Here is a 6,000-nt window from a genome sequence, read left to right on the forward strand (position 1 = left end):
CTGAGAAGGAACTATTGCACATTTCCCTAGCCCTTTGGTGGGTATTCTCCCAGTAAATCATATGGACAGGACATTTCGGAATGAATGAGGATATGATAACCTTTCATACTGAGCCACCACATCTCCAATCTTTTCAACTGTGGAAGGACTCACCCATCTTTTAGAGACTGAGGAGGGGAAAGAAAAAAAAAAAAGGGGAAAGCAACAGAGTGGAAAGGAAACTTTATGAAGACAATGGGACTTGGCCTGTCTCATCCCGATGTGCCTTCCAGTCAAAGAGAAGTCCCTTTTTCCATCCATGCTCAGACAAGAAAGCCATAATTAAGCACCCATAGATACTGGACAAGACTCATATATATGAGTATTAGAGGAAATGGAGCTAAACTCCAAATAAAGCTGTGCTAAGTGTGAACTAGAGACCTATTCTAAAGTAACAAAATACATATATACTAGCGGAAGCCATTATCTTTTTAGTCGTGCTTGGATACAACAGAATCAAACATAGAATTTTACCTCCTTCTCCATAACGGAACAAGTTAACCAATGAAGATGAATTACAAATTATTATATTAATTGTTACATTCAACTATTCTATTGGTATATTGCGTCACTTTGAAGAGAGACTACTGGATACATATAGAGACTACTTGTACATATAGAGTATGTCTTTCTGGAAGTAATAATTGTTTCTAATTATCAACATTTCCCCAGTGTTTTTAAATCATCAATGAAGTACAGTTTCCATAACTCTGCTCCTGAAGGACCCATGGAGGTGAGGAAGGAAAAGGAGACTATTCCTCCCCTCAGTATGTCGTTTACTTTTTTCTCATAAGCTTACAAGGAACTTATGTTTGCTCAGAAAGGTTTTTTGTATTTTGTCAAATAGTCATAGAGCAAAAAACAAGTCTCACTGAATAAACTTATCAAGTATTTTAGACTTCTTAAAAGTCTGATTAGCTAACAAATTATTACATAACTTTTTTTGAAAAAAATGTTTCTTACCAAACTAACTAAAAAAAAAAAGAGATGAAACAGTAAACTTAACAAATAATCTATTGTACTCAGTTATAAAGACAAAAGCAGCAGTTCTCTGTAAATAATCCTACTCTACAACAACAGATCTATTTACAAAAGGATTTCAGAAGTTATACAAGTCTCTAGTGCTCCCATAAAACAAAGATATCGGAAAGTTTTTTAATTCACTTTGGAGAAGAGGTCTCCAAATGGCGTTAAAAATTACCATAGGGAGACTCAACATGTACCAACCTCCAATTCTTGACCAAAAACCTAAGCTGTAACAACAACTTTCAAGCTATAGTCCTATAGTCAGGGTTAAAAACCACCTGAAATAGAGGTTTAAAGAGGAAAGCTGAAAAGAGAAGCTAATTATAGCAACAAAATTGCTTCTTTGGTAAGAGTATGCTTCAGTCTTCAAATTACCACCCCTTTCAGTTCAGACAACACTGTAAAATGCTATCATAGCAAACAAAGGTACAGTTTTTCATGTGTTTATCCAGTCTTTTTGACTAATGCCATATGACCAAAAGGAACAGCATCAAACGTACTAGTATAAACTAAACGGGACGTTTTCACTTTACATAAGGTGTTGACTAACTAATTTGAACTAAAATGACAAAAATGTCACAGTAAATCCATTAAGGTAAAGCCTAATAACACAGTTAATCCAGATACATCTTTCTTTGCAAGGCCCTACCAGAATTAAGATTTTTTAAAGTATGGTATATATGTTAGCAAGTATGTCCCAAATAAATTTAACTTTACAAGTTAAGATAAGGAACGTCGTTTCTACCAGATACCGGTCATATTTTTCTACTTTGTTTAAACTATCAACCAGTTTGTGAGAAGTCATTTATGGTCCTCGTGTTAATTCCCAACCTATGCAAAACCCACACGCTTTAAAAATTGATAAATTCCTGATGACTACCTCATTATTTTACATAAGTAAGAGAATACTGACCATAAATTGACACTGAAATTGAGAACTCTTGGCTGCTATTAGGTAAAATTATCCTTGTTGCAGCTTCTCAGTCACTGTCCAACGCGGGGGAGGGGATTCCAATGACAAGTTCTAAATTCACCCAAATATTGATTCAAGAAGGGTAACATCACTGCTCATGTAACAAACTGTCTATCTATTTGCCTGGAAACAATATCAAACTATTGTCACGTGCAAATGCATACACAATAATTTAGCAGAAGCAATTATCTTCTTTTCTTGATTTAAAAAGACTGTGCTCTTTATTCAATTTTGAACAAGATACACTTGCTTTACTCAATACTCAAAAAACATGAATTGAACTCAATGAGCTTCATAAACTTTAAAAGAATTTTTAATTCACAAAAGAAAATGTAAATTTAATACATCATACACAGTCTACTTCAGACTGCAAATAAAAACAGTCATTCTAAATAATTCATATAAGTCAAAAACATGAAACGTAGCCTACAAAAGTAGTCTATATATACACACACACCAAGTTCACCAAATATATATAGATAACAGTTAACAAATACTAGCTCATACTCAATGAGTTATTTTCAGTGTTATTACTCTAATTTTCTAAAGTATAATGAATTTTCCAAAAATATCCAACCTCCAGAGTTTGGGTGAAGGGTGGTGGGGAGAAAAAGAGAAGCAAGTTTACCAAAACTTTTTAGGGCTACAGACTAGTCCACCGAAGTAAGTTAAATTCTGTTTGGCTACAGGAAGATATTAAACACTACCAAAACCAAAACGTTTGCATATTGATCACCAGATATCATAGACGTATTCTTCATCTTCATACACCTTTTCTTAAGGCAAGGAGAATGAAACACCAATGTGACAGTTAAATATGTTCTTGATGTCCACCTATCTAGACTCCTCTATCACACTATGTCCATGCAAGTATAACTATATATACCTACTGGCAAAAGTTAACAGCACAGTCTCATTCGGATTAAAATAGAAGGTTGTCAAAAACACGCTTCTTGATTTACTTCATAGTCAGATTTTCTGTCTTTGTTAATTTTAAAGAACAATGAATGTTTATTTCCCTCAATGACTGTGGAGTAATAGGAGAACTAAGTAACAGCAGCAATCTAGACACATGATCAAAGAACCCCTACGTAGTCTTTGGACAGACTAAACTGAAAACTTCAAAGCTAACTGAGATTCAAAAATGCACCAATTTCGAAATTTCAAATTACAGTACTTTTAATTGTGTTTTCTGATTTTGTGGCGGAGGGAGGGAATGCTACTCCAGAGAAGGAGCACTCTATGTATCAGATAAGGTCTCCAATTTCTCCAGCAACACAAAGCTAAATTCCTAAAAGCCCGCAGCCAGCTATTAAAATAGAGAAGTGCCTGTCTGTCCCTTGCGCCTATTCCCAACGGCTTCTCCCTCCTCTTCTCTACCCCACCCCCCGCCCAGATGACAGTCATCTCACACAGGTACTCCTTCTACATCGGCCTCCAACTTCCCTACCTACCTATCGTTCAAGTCTCTCATACGGGTGCAGGAAGGGGCACCTAAAGCCTCCTCCACCACAACAGGTGCCTGCTCATCTGATGGTTCAACTCCTGACGCCCTCCTCGCTTCCCTCTCCCCGCTCCCAGACCGGGGCGAGACCTCGCACCCGCCCACCGCAGGGCGTTGCGCATAAGAGCGAGAGGATCCAGGCGACCTCCCTTCCTCCCTCCATCGGCGGTCCCGCGGCCCTTCTCGTCGCTCCGCTTCTCAACCCAGCAGCGACAGCCTCTCCCGGACGCCGAGGAGAAAAAGGCCGCAGAGGCCGCGGCGGCCACCGCCGCTGCCCACCGGCCGTGCCCGGCCTGCCCCTGGAAGGGGAGGCGGTAGGGCGGGTGGGGAAGAAGGCCGGGTCCAAAGCCTGGTCCGGGGCCCGGCCCTGCCCGCTCCGACCCTGGGCTCGGCGGGCCCCCGCTCTCCCCACCTCCTCTCTAAGATGGCAGCGGAGCTGCCCCCTGCGCTGCGCCCCCCTCGACCGCGCCGGGCCGGGAGGTGGCACCAGCTCGTCCCGCTGCGCAGCTCCCCGCCACCGGCTGAGGCGTCTGACTTACCCGTGCAGGGGGCGGCGGGCCCTGCGCGCCGGCCCGGCTTCTCTCGGGCGAGGCCTCTTCCCTCGGGCGGCGGGCGCTGGCAGGGTGAGGAGCGAGCGCTTCTCCCGGCCTCGGCCAGGGGCCCCGGCGCGGCAGCGCCTCCCTCTTGTACGCTCCGCAGTCCGGCCGCCCGCCGCGCTCGGGCCCGCACGGCTGGCGGCGGTGCCGGTGCCGCTCGGGGCGCGGGGGGCACCGGTCCCGGGGTCCGTCCGCTGCGCGCCTTCCTCTCTGGGCGGCGAAGAGGGAGGAGGGGGCCCGGCCCGGCCCGGCGGGCGGATCCGCGGCGCTTCCTGGCCGGGCTGGATTTTCTATCGCTCACAAAATGGCGCGCGTTCCAAACCTGCGCAGCGCCCGGCGGCGGCAACGGCAGGGCCCGGCCTCACCTCGGCTCGGCGCGGCGGCGGCGGCGGCCTGAGCCCCGGCCAGGCAGCGCGGGGACAGCGGCGGGCGGGCGCGAGCGGGCGGGGGGAAGGAGGAGGAGGAGGGGGTGGGGGGGGGGGGGAAGCGCAGCGCCGTACCGAGCCCCCGGGAACTCCTCGCTCCCTCCCTCCTTCCCTCCCCCGCCTGCCAGCCTCTACCTCCTCCCCCTCCCTGCCTCCCCGCCCGCTCCTCCTCCCCCCTCCCTCCCTTCCTCCCTCCCGAACCGGCTTCGCCAGGGCGCTGCGCCGCGCCGCCCCGCTCCCCTCCCGCGCCGAGCCGTGCCGTACCGCTGCTGTTGCTATCGCCGCCGCCGCCTCGAGCCTGTCCTCGTCCGCGCCCGCCCGCCCGCCCGCGCGGCACCAACTTCTCGCGTGTCCCCGCCAGACCCTTCGGGGACAGTTATTTTTGAGGGCGTTCTTTCGCTGTCTTCTGCGATAGCGTCTTTCGAGGTGGAGGTGGGAAAGAGGAAAGAGAGGAGGGGAAGGGGAAAGGGGGGAGTGAAAAAATAAACCCCACGATTCAGGCGGGAAGAGGGTTTTTTAAAAAAAAAAAAAAAAATTTAAAAAAAGCTAACTGACAAAATGGCGACGGGGCGAGCCCGTCTCCATGGCAACTGTCCATCACGCTCCTCTGCCGCCCCACCCCGGCCGGGCGGGAGACGGCGCTGACGTGGGGGAGGGAGCGACGGCTGAAGGGCGGGCCCTGGTTCCCTGGGCAACCGCTGCCCCCCTCCCCCCCCCCTTCCCGCCCCTCCGACGTGTGACGGTGTCCGCGCCGCTGCGGGCCGGGATGGCCCCGGCGCGCCGGGGCGTGGGGGAGGGGAAGACGCCGGGGTGGGGCGTGAGGCCGGTACCGGCTCTGGCGGGGGAGGGGAGCGACTGCCCTCGCTCCCGCCGCGCAGTGGGTACCGGGGACGGGGGGGCGGGGGGAGGCGCGACCCGCCACCGCCCCACAGGGCAGCGGCCGCGCCTTCTTTGACCCGCAGGGGGCGCCGGCACCGCGGCGGCCGGGCCTAGAGGCGGCAGAGGGAGCGGGGTCCTGCGGCCGCCTGAGGCCCGGCCGGGCGGGGCTTCCCGCGCCGACCGCCTTGTGGGGAAGAATCCGGGAGAGCTGCGTGGTTGTGGAAGGCCACCCTCCAGCGCGGGGGGGGTGCTGTGGTGTGTGCGGGGGATTCGGGTGGGAAGGGATTCTCCTCGCCTCTCCCCTCTCTGAAAAATACTGACAAGGGAAAACCCACTAAGAAGCTGCCTGTTGTGGCCGGTGCGCTGTAGGGTGCGCCGGGAGGGGAGCCTCGGGCTGCTGAGAGAAGGCTCCCTTTCACCCGTCGCTGCGAAACGAGGTTGCGGCGGCAGCCGAACTCTCTTGACACCGAGTTTGTCATTTTTTTTTTTTTTAATTGCTGCTTTTTTTTTTTTCCGGAATGCCCACAAAGACCAAAAAGTAGAGTACAGCTTTTATTT

At 50.3% G+C, this 6,000-nt stretch overlaps 1 protein-coding gene across 1 annotated transcript in view; it reads right to left on the reverse strand.

Annotated features, from left to right (window-relative positions):
* DYRK1A (dual specificity tyrosine phosphorylation regulated kinase 1A) overlaps positions 1–4,708 on the reverse strand; it is an 85,201-nt gene extending 80,493 nt beyond the window's left edge. Inside the window, exon 1 of the mRNA XM_062001077.1 lies at positions 4,082–4,708. The gene's annotated coding sequence lies outside the window, so the exon portion shown is untranslated. The remainder of the gene's footprint in view (positions 1–4,081) is intronic.
* Positions 4,709–6,000: the final 1,292 nt, after the last annotated feature.

The sequence above is a fragment of the Colius striatus genome, chromosome 1 (assembly GCF_028858725.1).
Source record: "Colius striatus isolate bColStr4 chromosome 1, bColStr4.1.hap1, whole genome shotgun sequence".
Classification (NCBI taxonomy): domain Eukaryota; kingdom Metazoa; phylum Chordata; class Aves; order Coliiformes; family Coliidae; genus Colius; species Colius striatus.